We start from the raw sequence: 20,044 nt of genomic DNA on the forward strand, positions 1-20,044 counted from the left end.
GCTGAACAGAAACAAATGGCTAAACAGGGTTTTGGTAAACAGGAAAAGAGGAAAGTGACAAACTCAGTGCTGAAAGAAAACATGCAAGTGTTAGATGGTTAACATCGTTTCAGAGGAACAGACAGTGGGGGGTGACTCAGGCAGCAAAAGGCAATATGCGTGTGTGTGATAGGAGGCCACAAATGTCAATGTAGGGGGTAAAAGCTTTATACAAATTAGGCAGCCCCCCTAGGCAGATTAGTTACATACATACCTAGAAGAGGACTTGATGTGGGAAGAGGAGGGGAGGAAAGTAGAGAAAAGTAGCAGAAAAAGGAAAAGGGGTAAAGGTGAAAGCAGGGAGTTGTATGGATAGGGAGAGGTGAGGAGATAAGTGAAATACTGATATATATATATATTTAAAAAATGAAAACAATGGAGGAGGTGGCATGACAAGAAATTGAGATAATTAAAACATAGGACCACTTAGAGATGAGATAACATTAATATATTTTTATTAATGATGATTAATAATGATAAACAATTACAGCTCATAAACAAACAAAATAATAAACAAAATCACTTGATGTGTTAATAAGCAGCACATAAAGTGAATTGTAAAAATGTATGTTCCCCATTACAACTTTCTTCTATGCTGTATTTTCTTTTCACGCTTAAATGTTCAGATCTTTAAAGAAATTTTAATATCAGTCAAAGATAATCTGATTAAATCTTACTCTCAGAGTGGAAATCAGGCCTCCACCACACATCCGTGTTATGTTCCTAGCTTTCCTCTTGTGTCCTCCTTCTAGGATGAAACCAGTTTCTCCAGTCCACTGTCCGTACTCTGGTTTCCAGTCCTCTGCTTCCTCTTTTCTAGGGTTTGCTTAGAACTCACCACAGAATGCCTTTGAAGAATCTCCTCACCACTGCTCTGATTGCTTCCCCCTGGACCCACTGCCTGGACCTCTCCTCACATCTCCATCATTTCTCACCTGCCTGTCCACCCTCCAAAGTTCCAGCACATTCTCCATCTCCACCTGGAACAAGAAACAAAATACTATCTACAACCCACATCGCACACCACAGCCTGTCAACCTCAGCCTCTGTGGGTATATTTACCTTCCCCCTGGAAGACTCTCAACAGTAAGACATCTGCTTTCCCTCAATCCTCACTTCAAATTATCAAACTTTACTGTGTAAAATAACCACTTGCCTCTCCTCCTCATTGATATCCTGGGACCCGTCCTGAACCTGGCAGAAGCATTCATTATTCCTCGTGTGAATAAACCATTTATACCTTTCTTAGTTGTCTGTTATTGTTGCCTGTACAAGGGTCTCACATACTGTACAAACATCATGACACTTCTGCATGTCATGATCTGCTTCAGTTAATGTCAGTGCTAATGATTCAACAATTAGAAAGAGATGGTAAAAATATCATCTATGGGAGAGTTCTAATGTGAAAATCCAAAAGGATTACTAAGGTCCATCCCATAAAAGCCTCTCAATGATCCCCAAAACTCTGCAAAGAACATATTCTTTAGGCAGGCAAGGCAGAAGTGCTTTGGGAAGGTTGGCATCACGTTTGTCGCCATACTAACAGTAAACCTTGGTCGTGGTAATGTGATGCTTGGCTTGTGGTGCTCACATACCCTCCTATGTGGCTGAAATAAAGGTTGGTTTGAATAACTTTCTTCCCTTAATAAATGAAATAATCATTCGAAAACTGCATTCACTATTTACTCAGGTTACAATTTTACGTGTAGTAAAGTTTGTTTGATGATCTGAAGCATTTATTTGTAACCAAAAAGCAAAAAACTGCAAAAATCTCTAAGGGGGTAAATACTTTTGTAAACTTATAATACAGATTCAGATTGCAAAGAGATGTACATGTTTCTGCTTCTTGTGAAAGATCACTCAGATACATCCCCACAACGATATTTGACTAGTGTTTTATAATATTTTGTCTTTGGACAGCATTTCAGAACATCTTCTTTTTTGGACTTACATTATATTTCAATAAGCAAAAATCAGTACTATCTGGTTAGATTAATTAGTCTATCATATGGCAAACTTTAATTAATTGATCATTAAACTAATTGATCATATGACAAAAGAAAAACAGTAATATCTGCAGTTGTGTCCTTTTGGTTTGTTTCTTAAAAAGAGGTATGCACCAAATTAGGTGAAAGTACAAGACATCCTTTTGCTTCTCGTGTTCTCCTGGTGGGAGTACGGTACATGTGAATATAATGAAATTATAGACCAGCTGTTGTCCCTAATGGATGGCGATGGTGGTTTTATTACCACAGTGTCAAGCTGGTTATACAATCTGTGCTTTATTAGTGCAGAGCTGGCTGGAAATGCCTGAAAGTAACTGCATGCTAGCATGAAGCAAATGGTAAATGGTCTACTTTTTTTTATTGTACTATTTAACCTTAACCAGGGTATACAAAGTGCTGTTTGCTGAAAACATCTGCAGAATTAATGCAAGGAGAAAGTGTTTAACTGACTCGCAGTCCTATTTTATTCTTGTCGGCTTTAACAAGCAATGACCCAAGGTAATATTCTGCTGAGGTAAAGACTTCTGCAGCACTGAGTACTAAGTACTGAGAAACCCACTTAAAAGACTGATCAGTGCATCTCAGCTTGTGGGCCTCAACATTTTAATCACTAGTAAGGACATGGGAAGAAAGTTTTTTTTTTCCTTTTTTTGCTCAAAGATGATTCAGCACATTTTACACATTTTATTTTCAATTGGTCACAAGATCATGATTTCAGATTCAGTTCCTGTTAGGATCTGCCATTTTGGACTTTGTTTTGGTTTTGTGTTTGTCTTGATTGAGCAGTTTATTTAGGTTTATCTACTCCTGTGTTGTGCTTAGTTTTGTTAGTTTCTTCCTCCTGGCTTTAGACCACTTTTTGTTATGATTTACCCAGTTGCTCGTTCCCCTTAATATTAGTTGTTCTTTTCCCAGCCTTGCTTTACAGTACAGTTCCCTCTCGGTTAGTTTTTATAGTAATAGTTCTCTTCGTTTATCCCTCATGTTTTAGTTCCTGTCAGTCAGTTATAATCTATTATTCAGTAATTCTGTTCTTTTACGTAGTTTCTTCCTCGTCCTTAGATTTAGTTCTCCCTAGTGTTACTATTTACGTCAGCTTATGTTTAGGTTTCTTTTCCCTGTTCCTCCATTTGTGAGATAGGAATTTTGGGTTTTCATGAGCTGTATGCCAAAATCATCTGTATTAAGACAATAAAAGACCTGAAATATTTCAGTTAGTGTGTAATGAATCTAAAATATATGAATGCTAAATTTTCATCATGACATTATGGAAAATAATGAACTTTATCACAATATGCTAATATTTTGAGAAGGACTTGTATAAGTTCACCGGTTTCATTTCTTCCCCACCGCCTCATCCTGCCAGTTACCTGTCTGATTCCTGTGATGCACCTGTCTAGCTCCTGCGTTTCTCCTGAGTCCCTGCCTACCTAGATACTGTTCAGTTCCTGTAAGTTCTGTTCGTCTTGTTTATTGTTTCCTGTACTACTGGCTGAGAATCCTGCGTTGTTCAAACCTCAAAATAAATATGAAACAAAACCTTACCTCTTGGCTTTAGGAGCAGCTGGTGGAAGAGGGAATGCCAGCAATTGAAGGAGGGTGGCAAATTAACACAAACGAGCAGGAATCCAGGGAAATAACAAAACATCTAAGTCAACAGAAATAAGTAAACAATAGGACTACCTAAAGAACATAAACAGGAAGGAAAAAGATCTACAATGAAATAAAAACACTACAAAGACATCTAAAACAGGAATCCAAGAAAGTAATCTAGACATAAGAATGAATGATGAGTGTAATCAGCATGAATGAAGTAAATCAAATTAAGAACATGACAGTGCAGAGAAAGTAGACAGAACTTAAAATCAAAACCCCTTACACAGGCAGATTATGACATAAATGGTTATTTCTGGCCAGTTGGTCTTACCACTTATTTAGCTGTTAACTATAAAGTGAAAATAGTACTTTGTCTATCCCATATGTCTAGCGGAGATTCAGCTTAAATGAAGGGTAAAATTCAAGATTTGTTAAGCACATTTGATGCAGTCCAACATTAGCATAAGAAAAGACATTAAATTTCAGGTTTGGTGAGCACATTGAATGTGGTCAAAATTTATCATTAACAACATTGACTGTCTAGTCTTGTTAAGGCTTTTTAGTGTTATCTAAATTTAACCTAAACAAAGAGATTGGAAAGTTAAGGTTTGTTTATCCCATTTCATGCTGTCCTATTTCAGAACTAACAAAGTTGTTAAAAGACTGTGTTTAACCTGTCTAAACCACTCTAACTTTATCCAAAAGCTGGGCTTTGTTAGCCCATCTAACTTAAATAAAGACTGTTTTACTAATGTTTTTCAGTGATGTGAATGACAAGCACAACTACTATGGCATCCCTCTTCACATTTTATGTTTTCAGAATGAGGGTACAGATGACTAACATATTTGGAAAGGTTTTTAGCAGGCAGATGGATCTGTCTGACAGTTCTTTGACAGAAGGCTTTGCTGTAGTGTGTGTCAATATGTTTTAATAAACATTCCACATGGTAACCAAGAAAACCGACCATGATCTTTGCTAGCACATCCTGCTGGCAATCGGCAACTGTGAAACCGCACGGTCCCCTCAGAGCATTCCTTGAAGCTTGGTGAAATAAAACATTCCTGGAATCCATCAGTGTTCTCATAAAAAGTTTCTCATCATTTTTCTAATGCCAGTACAAAACTGTTTAAAGGAAGTGAAGAGTGTAAAACAATTATTTGAAGATACTGCACCTTTAACTTCTTTTCAAAGTAATATTGTAGTCTTAAACACCACAACTGATGATGGTTTATATTACAATGTGATTTTGCTTTCAGCAGCTCACCTGTAATGTGGAGATGGCATTAGCACATCTCTTTATAGCTTTCATTGTCTCTACAGCTAACTGAACATCTAAAAGACCTTAAAAACTAACCATCTTTGCTTTGTCGTGTTAGTGATGCAATTGCTTTATCTCTGAATAGCCTTTCAAAAGAAAAAATTTCTCTGAGGAAAGATTTCAAACTGTTTGTTTCAAAAAGGTTGTGCATGGAAGTGATGCCACTGACACCAACAGGCTATGCTTTTAAATAAAATATATTCAGTGTGAATGTGTGATGTTAAGTTAATACTGGACTCATCGGGGGAGGTGGAAGGCACAAAACAAGGTAAATTTATGGATTTATTTATTACAGATAGAGTTGTGGTTAGAAGTTACTCGTTGTGGGTCAAGTTAATTTTAGGCTTTCAATAAATAGTTTGATTTTTCATGGTGATTTCATTACAAAACATACAACTAAACTGATTCTTTGAATTATTTTTTAAGCATTTGCTTTTCACAGCATTTATGTCAGCACATATGGAAACCTGTTTACACTGAAATTCTGTAGAATAATTAAAAAATATCACTGTCTGCATTTGACCCCCTTTTAGTAAGTGCAGATAAATAATAACAAAGACAAGACTGACACAATTTTGAGAACTCAAATAATCAAGTACAAGTGTTTTCCAGTTATTCGGTTTTAGTAAAAAATACATGTTTCTGTTCATAGCTATTTCAACCTGAAAAGACTCATAATAAGAAACACAATGATGGGGAATAGAGAAGTTTATTGGCAAATGATAATTTCTTTGGCGCTCGGACCCTGGAGGGAGACATGAATGCTGAGAATATCGTGAGCTTGAATGGACATCTTAGGATTAGAGATGTCTTCCCCCCTGGGATCCGACTGGTGGTGGTGTGAAGGCCAGAGCAGGTGAAGACCGGGAGGAGATTGGAAAGAAGTTGGTGGAGGTGGGGTGGAGGAGGGTCGAGCTCAGCTGAAGAGCAGGAGGAATCCAGGACTGGCGGTCCTTTAAAGCGAAGCGTCAGAGGGGGATTGGCTGAAGAGGCATGCAGACTTGAAGCTAATTGGATGGAGGGGTGACGCATGGAGGAGTCATTGGATGGAGCAGGTGGTGAGGGTCTTTCAGTCAGAATTTTTGTCTAAACTTCATTTATCAAAGGAAAAAAAAATTTGAATTTTGAGATGAAAGCAAAAGTCTTGAGTACATGCACACAAGTATTAAGAAATATTGTTTTTTAATAAACAAAATGCTATGTAAAATCTGTCCGCTTTTAGAAACATGTATTTATTTATATTTTATATTATACTGATAGTTTAAAATAATTTCCCAAATATTGCATCATATATTGCCGATTGATGACATAAAACCAGATTCATGCGTGACAATGTATTAGGACATAGGTTAAGCTTTGATAACTCAAGATTTCACAGGTCAGCTGAGAAACCATCTTAACTACCTGACTAACTATTAACTAACTTTAAAAAAAAACATTTTGCTTCTCTTTCTTCTTCAACAAACTTGAACATTGTCCTTCTCTAGAAAATTAATGAATTACTTAGTTGATAAAATATAGATGACAGTGTTTTCTTTTCTTTTATTTATTTTTGGTGTAACAACCGTAACACTTTTTGGTCTTCTGATATTCATTTGGGTTTTAGGACAAACCTTTGTACCCAGAGCATTTTGAGTCATATAGCTCTTACCCCAAGCCCCATCTAGGAAGTTCACCTTCGCACAATTTGTTGACTATGTCAAATGTGAAACTGTGGTGCTGAAGTTAGAAACAAACTCACAGTTTAGATACCTCTAGATCTCTTTTTTTTATTATTATTGTGATGTGTAACAAATCGTGTAACCTAAGGTGAAAGCAATTTATGTTCTTACTCTTCTTAATGAACAGTGGGAGCAGCAGTGGGTCTACCCTCTACCCTCTCAAAGCCACTCACCACCGGCATCCCAGTCCTGCACAGCTGTCCCTCCCAGCTGCAGTCAGAGTAGATATTCACCCCTTCGCATCACAACTGTCAAAGAATAACATATGCAAGAAGCTGCTGCTAGCTGGATTGTTGATGTTATTGTAGTCTCCTAAGTAGACTATACCGGTAAAAAAACAAACAGTTACAAAAGCACTAAAGACAAATGATAAAGAGAGCTATAATTCTCTCTTTTCATCGCTTTTGCCAGTCCCAAGTCCAACTAAAGGAGGAAGATTAGAATTGTGACATTAAATACAGCGAAGTAAAACAAATAGACAAAAGATAATTACTTTTTAGTTCTAAATATTTTTGGTTTGTCTTTGTCAAACTGTCTATCTTCTCTATAAAAGTATCCTTTACATATACATGCGCATTGTCAATTTTTAGGTAATGACTTCAAATATCAACTCCCAGTGTGTTTTAGGCTAAGGAATAGCTACTTTTTTAACTAAGGAGTTGCCACAACTGGATCACTTCGAAGGACTTTGAAATAAAGCTTTAGTTTCACATTTTAATTCCCAATTAATTTTCACCAAAAAATATGTTTAATTGCTTTCAAAAGTTTGTTTTTCATTGACTGACATTCATTTTTTGTTTCACCATAAAGTGAAACAAATATCACTTCATTGGTGATAAGCAAAAAATGTACATCTCATCAAGAACTTACGAATACAAGCCTAAATAATCAACTTTAACCTTTTAGTTTAGTATTTTTCCAGATGTTGGATTTCAAAATATCTATCTCTGGCCTTTCACCTACTTAGTGTTAAGGTGACTGTAGGAGTCTAACAATTGTATGATTTTGCAACCATGTATTGTGGTGACTACGGCCAGTAGTTGTGTAATAAGAGATGAAGTTGCATAAAATGTAGAAAAGTTGAATAAAAATATTAATTGATTCAAAACAGACCAAGTACTTTTCTTGCCTCTCTTGATCTTACTCTCTGATTTTCTTTCCTCTGGTTTCCAAGCTATAGTGTCAATCAAACACACTCGAACACAGCTTTACCAACTTAACCAGGTGGATTCTGACAAAAATGTAACACATCAAAGCTATGTTTACCCATGATTGATGATGAAATACAATCTGATTTTACCTTTAGCTTAGGACCAGTGTTTTTATAGTCAAGCTGTCTGATTAGAGAGGTGACTTGAAATGTGCTGGTTTGACTCCACTTGCAAAAATATAGACTGACAGCCAAAAAGTTAGCAAATTGGTCTTAAAAAAACTTTGTCACAAATATGGTGGAAACCCAAATTATTATTTTTTAATTATAATAATCATTGTCAAACTTTGCAAAATAAAACTTAACTGCCCAGTTCATCTGTATGAATTAGCTCAGAGCTAACAGTGAGATCCCCTGCCTTTTCCTATCACCATTAAACTTATCTCCAGGTGTTGAGGTTTTGACTATAGCCCAGTATCCTTTGCTACCTGCAGTCCAACTGCCTAAGACAAAATGCACAAGTCTCAGGTTTGATTAAATTTTCTTGGTCACAGCTCCAGGTTTCCCTCCCAGTCCTAACTTAAGCACTCTTATTTTTTAGCTTGGCCAAGTTTGTAGCACAGCTCAATCCAAACAAGGCCCTTGCCAGTGTAAAACAGGGTGCACGTCATAAAAAGGTGATGTCAGTCGGCTCCATAGACAGACGGTGCTCTGTAGTCCGGGTGTGTGAATGTGAGCGCCTGTGCATGCATGCATGGATATGTGAATGTTGTGTATGTGTGCCGCTCTGACCCAGTCTCCATCAACAGACCATTTTCAGGAGGTTTCAGCTGGCTTTGAAGTGATCTCATGGGAGCTATTAGCCAAAGCAACTGGCCCATTTGAAGAAGAATGGCATCATGGAATAGAGAGAGGTGACAGCATTCAACATGCACGTTTCTGGATGACAGAAACAGTTAATGACTGCTTTCAAAGCATGTCTGGAGCCAGTGGAGAACTTGAGAGAGGGCACTGTGTGTCATCTTCTTTTAAGGCTATCATAAAATAATTGTTTTCATTACTTGAAAACATTGCTGTAATTATTATAAATATATTATCTCAATGGAAACACTTTTAAAAAGTGTTTCCATTGAGATTTTACTAAACTACAGTAAAGTCACACCTTGTTACATTCAGGAAAGAAAACATCGTTTTTATTACTTTTGACAAGTCTTTATGAGCAAATGTGAAGAAATCAAAATAAATGAGAGTTTTGTTGAGCTTCATAAAGATATGTTCTGATAGAGGCATTTTTCTCCAAACCAAGTCATTGAGGATTAAAGGGATAGTTTGGATTTTTTGAAGAATTTCATTCCCACAAATACGAATATTTTAGGTTGACTGAAATGAGCTGAAATGGGGTCCTGTCTGACAAGCTGTTAGCTTTCCACCACTCTGAGGATTTCTTCACTTTTCCACAAACTGGTGACTTGACATATTTCAATAATATATAAAAAAAAAACTAAATAAGAATAAGAAAGTACAGTATGGGAAAAATGTACAACATAAGAGAAAATACAGTACAGTTCTTAAAATACTCAGATTAATAATGGAGTAGGGTGATTTTGAAGTACAATATTCTCATGTATAATTGTGCATAAAAACATGAAAAGACTATTTACAAGAAATGGAAAAACTCTAGCAAAAATAACATCACTGTTGGACAATATCTCCCAACAAACTCAGTAAGTGTTTACATACTTGCTGTTATTTGCAGAGTTCTTCTGTCTCCCAACTTCTGCACCGGGTCGAGGGGGCATCCTAGGCCAGAATGGGCCTTCCTAATGAGCTTATCTAACCGCTTCCTCTTAGCTGGAGATAAGCTGCTGTTCCAAAAACTACACCACAGAAGATTGCTGATGCCACGACAAAGGCACAAAAGGTCTGAAGGAGCGCAGAACTTGTTATGTTTGGCTTTGTAGCTTTTTCCACTATTGCCTTGAGAAACACCTGACCTGCTAATTTTGTAGGAGGTAACTTTACTGCTTTCTTTTCTATTTTAAAGTAGTTCCAAATAACTGATACATAGCAACACTAAGGATTTTACAGTGGTACTTGTGTAAAACCCAGGGAAAAACAGCTGTTTGGGTGCAGTCAGTTACTCCAATGCTGGTATTCAAAAATGCCAGGATTGGGACACCAACCTGAAACTAGGGATCAGAAAAGCACATTCTTATAAAGAGCAGAATTTATTTTACTAACATAAAATGAAAACTGGTACTTCTTGGTAATTTTGCAGTTTATCCTGGGTCTGGACTGAATAAACATGAAACTCTAGTCAGCAGACTACAGTCTTTGGTTGAAGCTTTTGAACACAAATAAAAAAAATGAAGAAACAACTAAGATGACTGTATCTAGAGGTAACATCATTCTTTGCTGGAAGGTTTCTAAAACATCTTGCTTGTTTAATTACACTAGAACCTTTTGAAGTCGCTTCACTAGGTTTTCTCTTTTCTTTTCTCTCGTCTCAACATGTCCCTCTTCCTGTCTCGTCTGCTTCCTACTTTTTGTGCACCTAGTCATCACCCTATTCCTGCCTCTCGTCATCTATCTTCTTCCTATGAAATGCTCTCTGATTGAGAAAGACTTTTTTTGCTTACACATATGCTTTTACACATTGAAAAAATTAAAACATGGGATTAAGGTACCACACCCTGATGGGGTCATGCCTTGATTCATTATGAGTCGGTGCGGTGTTTGCACTGGTTCATGTTCCAATAGACACCGTTGGCAAACCTTAATTCTTCTATTTGGGTGATCCTGATGAAGGCAATTTGGCAGATAGAGTTGGACCCACACCCCTCACATGGATCAACCTATAAACGATCTGGATGTACTGACAGTTGAGTCATGAAGCATCGGTTATTTAGAGGCTAATAAAATCATGGTCCTCTCTTTGTTCTCTGTGTATTTTGCTTGGCTCAGTCCTGACGTTACATTCCTAATAATTTTCTTGCAATCTTCAAATAATAAATCTTTATTTGCATTAGGTTTGGGAAGTGAAGCATATTGAGAAAGTCTGTCTATTCAGTCTTATTTAACTGCTTCAAAGAAGGTATTATACAATTAATTACATTATTTCACAGAAATAATCCCACACAGTCTGGAAAAACATGAAAAAACATACAGGTCTGACTAAGTATTCAAAAAGAAACGAAATGAACATGTAAAATGCTTGTAGACATTTTTCACGACAACCCGAAGTAGTGTCTACTGGTGCTGGGTCACTTCCTGTTTTTGCGGGTCTCAGACATAACGGAAAATGGCTCAACAAGGTTGCTGAATATGCCAGCCTTTTCATTCGCTGATGCGGAGGCAATCGCAGTGGCAAATTTGCGAACAAATAAACTGGACAAGGGGTATAAGTTCTTCCATGAAGAATATTACGGAGCCCGCGAGGGGACATGGGGGAATTTTTTTCTTTTGCGTGCCCACGCAGTACTTTTGCGTTCGCTCGCAAAACGTTTTGTGTTCTCACGCAATAGTCTTTGCGTTATCTCGTAATATTTTGTGGGAGACCCGTTTTGCGGATTTGTTGAATTTTATTTTGAAATCGTCCTTAAATAAAAGGATCTTCAATCAGACAAGACACAAAGACAAGTATTATCCACAAGCTGTCAGACTACTAAATTCTGAACAATAATACTGCACGAAACCACATCTGTGACACTTTATTTGCTTATTACTGATGCATGATGTGTACTTTTTTGCACGCCACTTTTGTTTTTATAGTTATTTGAACGGTTCATCTTATCCTAAGCATTTAATCGCATTGTTGACTGGATGTTAACCTGCATATGACAAATAAACCATAATAATGCCATATAAGTGCTGTTTTTTTTTTTTGAGCAGTTTGTCACCGGTGCTGCTGTTCCAAAATCCACAGCTTTCTCAAGGTGATTAACAACTTTTGCGAGCGAACGCAAAAGTATTGCGTGGGGACGCAAAAGAAAAAAAAAATCCCCTATGTCCCCTCGTGGGCTCCGTAAAATATATTCACAGCTATCAAGGTAAGAAAAGACATAGCTAAGCGAACTAGCCGCTAGCTACAACATATAAAGTACATAAACATCATGATAAAGAAGCCTAATTTAGTGTGCTAAATTATTTGGAATATTAGATGACATGGTATAAACTTTCAAAGGATATTTTAACATTCTGATATGTTTGCCTTTACAATTTGTGAACAAAAACGTGCAAGATGTTAGTTAATACATGCTAGATGTTCACATTGTGCTTTGTTTCTGCATGCCTGTATCAAATATTGTCGAGGGACAGGTAGTGGTCAGAGCTAAATGCTTCAGGTCCATGAAGAAACATGAGGAACCCCACACACTGCAGGTTTGAAACAGTCAGACAGCCAGTTGGCTCATGTTCATTTGTTTGAGTTCCTGTCCATTTATGACAGCTGGAAAACTTTCCCCTACAATTGACAACTTCTGTACGCCTTAGAGTTAACAATAATATCTTCTTGTTCAGTGGTTACTATTTCTCTTCTGCTGCTGTTGCAGCTCATATTCAAATACTATTACGTGATTAAAGCTAAACATGTTATAACAAGTAATTATTTGTATATATGTGCTAAAAACAGTGATCTGTTTTAGATCTCACTGGGTGTTGAAAAGGCTGAGTTGTTGCTCATTCCTGTAGTTGTGCAGCTGGAAAAGAATTTTGCAACCATGTAGTTGCACTTCTTTACCAGACTGCACACTACTCCCAGCTCCAGCTGCTCCTCCTGCACTGGTTTGCACAAGTCATTTACAAAGATGGCACAGACCATAAACAGGTTAAAAAAAAATTAATTGAACACTTTTTTTTTTCTGTGGTGATGTCATTTATTTTATGACATTCTCATAACCACAATAACAATATCATATAAAGGTTTCAGTCCACTTTAACCCTCAGCTTCAACAAGTGGTCTGAGATGGATGATCAGGTAATTCCCTCCAAGTGAAGTCATTAGGTTTCCATCATGTGTGTACGCCATGAATCTACCCCTCAGGAAGTTACCCTCAAACAAAAAGAAGTTAGTCTTCAAAATAAAAGCATAACAAAACAAACTTCCTGTTAGTGTCCGTGTGTGCTTCACCTTAGTGAGGGAGATGCTTTCCAGCACCCTCACAGTGCCATGTGACATTTGTTTAATCTCAGTGATACTACATTTTATCTCCAAAATTGTTTAAATTTGTTTGTTACTGTAGATAATTAAAAAATGCAGGCTCAACCTCTATCAATTGGTACTATTTGGAAGTTAAGTAAAAATCTTTGTCACAAATCTGTCCCTCCGTGTCCTACCAAATTTCTCACCTGCTCCTGTATTTATAAATTTGTTTGTGTATTTGACATATTTCTTTGTTTATTTCTTGTAAGGGGATCATCCTGCCAGCGTGGTGGTGGTGCGAAAGCCCAAAACTGTGGGGAAAAGATGTCTTCAGTCCACACTCTACAGAGCTTACACAGGTATAATTTTTGGGTTGTTAATGTTTTCATGCTAGTAATGTTTCCTTTGTCATAACTTATTGTGATGATGTCATTCATGTGTTTGTAGGACCACTTCCTGATCCCGACATTGTGGCATCAGGAGAAAAACTACGCCAGATGGAGTCCCAGCCTCTCATAGCTCTCGTCTTAGATAGTCTCTCAACTTTGGAGCTGGTACCATCCAAATTTGGGCCTGTGCCAAAGGGCTCACCAATGTCTTACCAGTTCCCACCCCAGACGTCCTGCAGTAGCATCTTACTGCATCACATGGCTCCAGACTTCCCTGCTCTTCCTTTGACGCTGCACAGTCTTCCCAACATGTGTTTTGTGCCCACACTCAGTCAACTTATGCATTTTCAGTCTCTGCAAGTGTCACTGGAAATGTCTTATGAAATAGAGGCCAGAACCAGGGAGCAGTCCAAATGTCCTGCATGGGTACAGCTTTGACAACCAAGGCTTACAGCTAGCCGTTTGCATGATGCTTGCAGAGGAAGTGCACAGGAGGAGTCGGCTGCCACAGCAGTGGCAGATCAGATGATTAGGAGGTCTGAACTGCTGCCATGAAGCGTGGTCTGCAGATGGAGTCAGAAGTGCTGTCAAACTATGCTGAGATGTTACGGGTCAACGTGCTCCCTGTGGGTTCGTTATTCGCCCCGAGACATCATATCGTGGGACAAGTCCAGATGGCAGGGTGTATGACCCATCAGAATCACCCCGTTAGGACTGGTTGATGTAAAAAGCAGTCCAAAAAATGATGTGTCTCAGGTTGCTCACCTCAAGCTTCAGGATGGTCATGCAAGTCTGAGGTGTTCACACGCACACTACTGGCAGGTTCAGGCTCAGCTGGCAATCACTGGATTAGAACGGTGCCACTTTGTCACCGACACACTTACAACAATGACTGTTGAGCGGGTGTGGCGTGATGAATCTTTCATTGATCAGATGAAATCAAAACTGGACATGTTTTACTTCAACACCTTCATTGATCTTTATTTCAATGCAGCAAGAATCATAAAATGTATAAATCACTCTTTTGTTCCTTCGCATTTTAAATATTTAGCCTCAAGTTGCTTGAATCACTGTAAGTAGTGTAAATATCTTCTAAATTGATTGTAAATGATCTGGTAAATTTTTGTTGTTTCTCTTGCATTTCAACTCAGTCAATCCACACATGAAATTAAAAAAGTACAGTATTCTGCTCAAGTATGTTTTATTTTTAAATGTTTAAAAGAATTTAAAACATTTCAATAATTAATTTCATAACACTACAATTTACATGCATGAATGATTTAGTCTTCAAAGCAAAACGGGCCTTGATAATTTGCCAAAAAACAACAGTTGAACCAGATCTGATTGACAGTCCCTATTAAAGTGAGCGGCACAGGAGCGTCCCAGATGTGGTAGCGCTTGACTCTAGCGATAGCTTGCTCCACAATGATCCGCAGCCGAGCAATGGCTTGGGTCTGCTCTGTCTCTTTCTCACTAAACTGGCCAGGATGCTTAAATGGTGGAATTATCAGTTTGGCTCCAACTTCATCAAGGAGGTCTTGAATGAGGAAGCCTTTATCTGCCATGACTTCATCCGCCGGCTCAAGCAGAGGAAGGACTCCACTGACCTTAGTGATTTCTTTGTCAGAGATGCAGCCTGCGTACAACGCTGAAACAAATGTCATCAACCCACAGGGAGCAACTCCGATGAGCCCTTTCAGAGTGGTGCGGTTCTGGTAGGCAGAGAACGTTTCGGACTGTAATGTGAGGGATGATGGAGTCTCCAGAGCAACTTCTGTGCAGTCCAAGACGACACGTACATTTGGAGAGAACTTCAGGAATCTCCGAGGCATACTGGCTTTTACCTTCTCACGGCTAATCCAGATGTTGATGGAAGAGAATACAATAAAAAGGTAGTTGGCCCAGGTGATGGTCACTCGACTGACAGTAGCAATGCTCACTTGAAACATGTCAGCAATAAGCTGCTCCTTCATGCCCACTGCAACCCTGAATGAGTACATTAAAAACTCATCAATCAAAGGCACATTGCGGGCAGGCCTGGGTTCAGCAAATGCTTCATTTCCAATTTTCTGTGCTCTGGTCCAATACACAAGACGGGGCGCAGATGGTGCAATGGACTCCCAGTAGATCCGGAAAACACTCTCTGATGGGAATTTGGTGTAGAACCGGATCTGGTCATCAGAGGCACAGAAGCGACTAAAAAGTGTGGGAGACAAACCCACTTTCTCTAGCTTGGCTTCCAGCTCCTTAATATATTCAAGCGCTTCATCGAGTGCACCTGTAAAACCACAAAATAAGATTACAGCCTAAAATGCATTAGTCTATAAATAAGGTCTAACCATAAAATAATGAGTCACACATTAAAATGGTCATGTATTGGTATTTTTGTTACATATATAATATTGACACTATTTTTCAAATGTTACTATTATAACATTTGTCTTGTTCAATTGCATTTTCATTGGTTAGAAATATTGTTTTATTTATTGGACTACTGTGACATTATTTCCATGTGGATCAATAGATTTTGCGAGTGTAAGTCCATGTACACAAGTAGCCGTCATTTACTTATTCTCTCCACTAGATTGTGCATTACTACACACTGATCACGTCTATGGTCATGTCCTACAATTGTAGTAATAGTCATATTTGACTCAAATTGTCTTATATGACACATTTATACATTTTACCATATTTGATATGTACCTGTGGGTGGACGTGCTACATAATCGTGGTCCGCAGTAGCAGCTCCAGCCTGGCTAGCTTGCTGTGAAAGGGCAAGCTGCCGTTTCTCAGCCCTCTCAAAGGCAGACTCCCTCTTAGGTGGTACGTCAAAGTTATTCCAGGGAAAGAGAGATGGGACAGCTTCTCTTTTAAGGTGGCTGATAGTGGATCCGCTGACAAAATCCTCCTGCGCAAAGTGCCGGCTGCATACAAAAGTGCTCCCTGACTTTATGCAGAAATCCGGACCTTCATCCCTTCTAACCGCTTGGATCCACAGCCTCCTTTGGTCCGGGTCCGTCGGAAAAGCGTGGTAAGAGAGGTATGGTTGTTTTCTTGCCCCGCAAGAGCAACCAGGAACAGAACAGAAACAACCGCGCCGAGACTGAGCCATTTTCATCACCGTCTATTGCTAAAGCTATAGCCACCGGAAGTTGTCATGCACCATATCCGCTTTAAAACGCGGAAGCCTGAAAAAGGTTAATTCCCTGTATAAAAAAGTCCATCCATCCAGTTTTGCCAGGTGTACGATAATTATCGTATTTGTACGATAATTTTGCTCTCTGTACTTTGTACGATCAATATTCCTAAAAAAGGTCAAATGTACAATAATAATCATTCCGTGAATGTGTGGTTGTAATCAGTTGTCATCAGCCTATCGCCAAAGTCTGTCGGAGTTTTTTTGTGAACCCTGAGGGCATCTGGACACAGATGCTGGAAATTCCAGCCAATCGTGCATTTCTAAATGTGGCCTACGAGTGACGTGATGCGTTGGCCTCAGAACAACGGCCATGATTGGCTGAATAGTCCACTGCGCCCGCCCATGATTGAGGAAAAGAAAAGAGGAAGAAGCAGAGCCCGGCACTGTGCTGCGAGTGCCTGTTAGACGCCATTCAACACATCAACAGACTTGTTATTTTGGTTATGACGAATGTACGATAATTTCCCTCAAAATACGATAATTTTATGTCTCTAGTACGATAATCCTACATTTCTCAACCGGTAACACTGCATCCATCCATCCATCCATCCACTTTGTTCTTTGTTTTTCACAGCCTCTGCTGGTTAAAACCTAATCACAGTAGAAACATCGACAATGACCTTTTGCATTTATTTTGAAAAGTTTGCTAAAAAGGACTTTAGAGCTCTGGAAATTTAAGTCTGGAAAAGTATAGAAATGTTAATATGAAAATTGTGGGACACTGTGGGCTTAATTTAAGTACAAATGAAAAAATTAATTCAAAATAAATTGTTTTTGTTTTGTTTTTAATTAAGGGCAACGTTTTCTATTATTAAAACTAATAAAGGATAAAGACATATGCTGTAGAACAGACATGGTGTTTGCGATTGCATCAGGACACTGTTTAAATTCTGGTTATTACTTTCTAAGAAACAGGACACTTTCATTATTTGGCGCTCTGGACTCACAGCTGCTGAATGTGTGTGTATGTTTATGTGTTTGTGTCGGGTCAAATGTAAATGTGTGTGTATCCTTGCTAGCATTTGCAGTTTTTCTGCATTTGTAGAAAATAAACATGCATTTATTTTCATGAAAGCCTAAGTTGTAATCAGATATGCTTTCAGTAACATCTTTACACTAAGATGCATTACGTCTCAGTGCAGTGTGTTTTTGAATCTCCCTGTGAACTGGTGTGCACAAGTTTCACCACACACACTTTGTTTCCTAGAAGGAGAGCTTTGCGAAGAGCTCTTTGGGTCTAAAAGTGGGGGATTTTCCCCAGCTGCGTAATTAAAGCCAGAAATGATGTCATGAGCCGACCCTGGGTGACTGTTGTCAAGACGACAGGTACAATGTAAACCCAGATGCTTTCAGACAAACTTTTGCAAAGGAGTTTACAGACGCTTTTGCTAACACACCGCTTCGTGGTGGTTAATGAAAACTGCAGAGGTAGCTTGTGTTTTAAAACTGTTTGATTTTTGGCTCATTAAACAGGGTCACACTTTCAATGTTGCGGACCCCCACATTAGCGTATAGTGGAAACTATCCAGGATTTTTTCACAGTCCCACTGCAGTGGTCCTTTGTTAAGGGTGATATACTTGTGTAATTATGCATACTCTTCCACTAACCTGTTCAAATAAGCGTGCACACATGCATGCATATATGGTTATAAGTAAACCATAAAATCATGCACACACATGCTCTCCATTTGGATGTTTGTGTGTGTCACAGTAATTGCCTTACAACAATACTGTCTTTCTCTGTATTAAAGGAGCATTAAACTTTGTGTATCCAGATTTTGCCAAGGTGGTTGTATACCACCACACACACTTAATACACACCATTTGCAGCCAACATGTTCCTCATTTGATCAAGCAACATGACACACAGCAAACCCCCTATCTGCATTCACACTAGTACACACAAGTTCACACTAGATCCACAAACTGAATAGGTTCTCTGTTCAGATTTACTGGAAGGGTGCACTAAGCACACTTCCACACAAAGACACATCCTGTCCATACTCAACATGAGGCATTGTGTGCCTGTGTGCATTGTTTTGAACATCCCGATACTGCAGTCCAACCATCCTTTTCCTATCAGAGCAATGATCAGTGGGCAAAACAGCGCAGTTAAATAAAAAAAAAGCTGTTGCAGAGCTTAGCTTAATAAACAGTAGTCACAACATGTTAAACATAAACTCCCTGGTATTGTTTTCAGCACAAAGAAAATGTATATAAACAAAAGCATAAAAAATGAAAACATAAGTAAAATATGGAAACGGGGCTGCACTGCAGTTGGTAGCACTGTTGCTTTGCAGCAAGAAGGTCCTCGGTTCGACTGCCAGCTGGGTGTCTTTGTGCATGGAGTTTGCATGTTCTCTCCATGCATGCGTGGGTCATCTCTGGGTAACCCTCCTTTTGCCCACTGGAGATAGGTACCAGCTCCCCAGCGATCCAGTATGGAAGAATCGGGTATAGAAAAAGGATGGATGGATGAAATATGGAAACATTTAAGGAAGACATTTTTTGAATCAATTTGTGGGCATACATGAACTGGAATCTCAAAAGCACTCAGCCCTACATAGGTATGTAATGTAATGTTGGGAACCAGCATGATTGTAGTTAGTTTGCTAACACAAGGTTAGGTTGTTGAGGATTTTGTGTGGTATTGCTGAGGGGTCATGCAACTGAGCCACTGTTTCACAGTCTCACCAAAAGGATGTTAGCTACCAGCACCACTAGCACCTCAAACTGGATTACCGAGTCAGAGAGGTTGCTATAGAATCTGTCTAAATCAAAAGCACAGCCTTGTCTAACCTGTGGCTGTACAGTGATATGTAAATATAATTACCCCCTAACAAATATCTTATGTCTTTGTTTTTTTACCATACATTTTCACATCATCATAAAAAACTTTAGTTAGTGCATAATATGTATTCTGGCCCTATGTGGAAAAGTACTTGCCCCCCTAAACCTAATAACTGGTTGTGCAACCTTTAACGACAACTGCCAACAAGCTATTGCGAAAACTGGCCAAGGCTGTGGATTAATTTTGGCTAACTCTTCTTTGCAGAAATGAACAGACTCTTAAAGGTAATGCTACAGCATCGCAATTGAATTCAGGTCCAGAGTTTGGCTAAGTTACTCCTTCCCCTTTATTTAGTTTTTTAGGCATTCACAGGTGGGATTCCTGAGGATTCCTGCTGCATAATTGAAGTGCACATGAGCTTAAGGTCACAAGCTGATGGCCAAACATGATTCTTCAGGAGTTTTGGGAAAAGAGCGAAATTAATGGATCCATTAGTTATGTATGAAACGTTTGCCTGGTCCTGAACCACCAGAACAGTCCCATACATTAACAGTACCACTATTATGTTTGACTGATGTTGATGTTTCTTTCCTGAAATACTGTTAGCTTTGTCAGATGTAAACGGTCATGCACCCTCTAAAGGTGACAACTTTCATCTCGTGAGTCCTCAGAATATTGTTCCAAAAGTCTT

At 38.7% G+C, this 20,044-nt stretch overlaps 1 long non-coding RNA gene across 1 annotated transcript in view; it reads left to right on the forward strand.

Moving 5' to 3' along the window:
* Positions 1–14,544, forward strand: part of LOC124866122 — a 52,784-nt gene extending 38,240 nt beyond the window's left edge. Inside the window, exons 2-3 of the long non-coding RNA XR_007037730.1 lie at positions 13,241–13,330; positions 13,419–14,544. This is a non-coding gene — a long non-coding RNA (uncharacterized LOC124866122). The remainder of the gene's footprint in view (positions 1–13,240; positions 13,331–13,418) is intronic.
* Positions 14,545–20,044: the final 5,500 nt, after the last annotated feature.

The sequence above is a fragment of the Girardinichthys multiradiatus genome, chromosome 3 (assembly GCF_021462225.1).
Source record: "Girardinichthys multiradiatus isolate DD_20200921_A chromosome 3, DD_fGirMul_XY1, whole genome shotgun sequence".
In the NCBI taxonomy this organism is placed as follows: Eukaryota; Metazoa; Chordata; class Actinopteri; order Cyprinodontiformes; family Goodeidae; genus Girardinichthys; species Girardinichthys multiradiatus.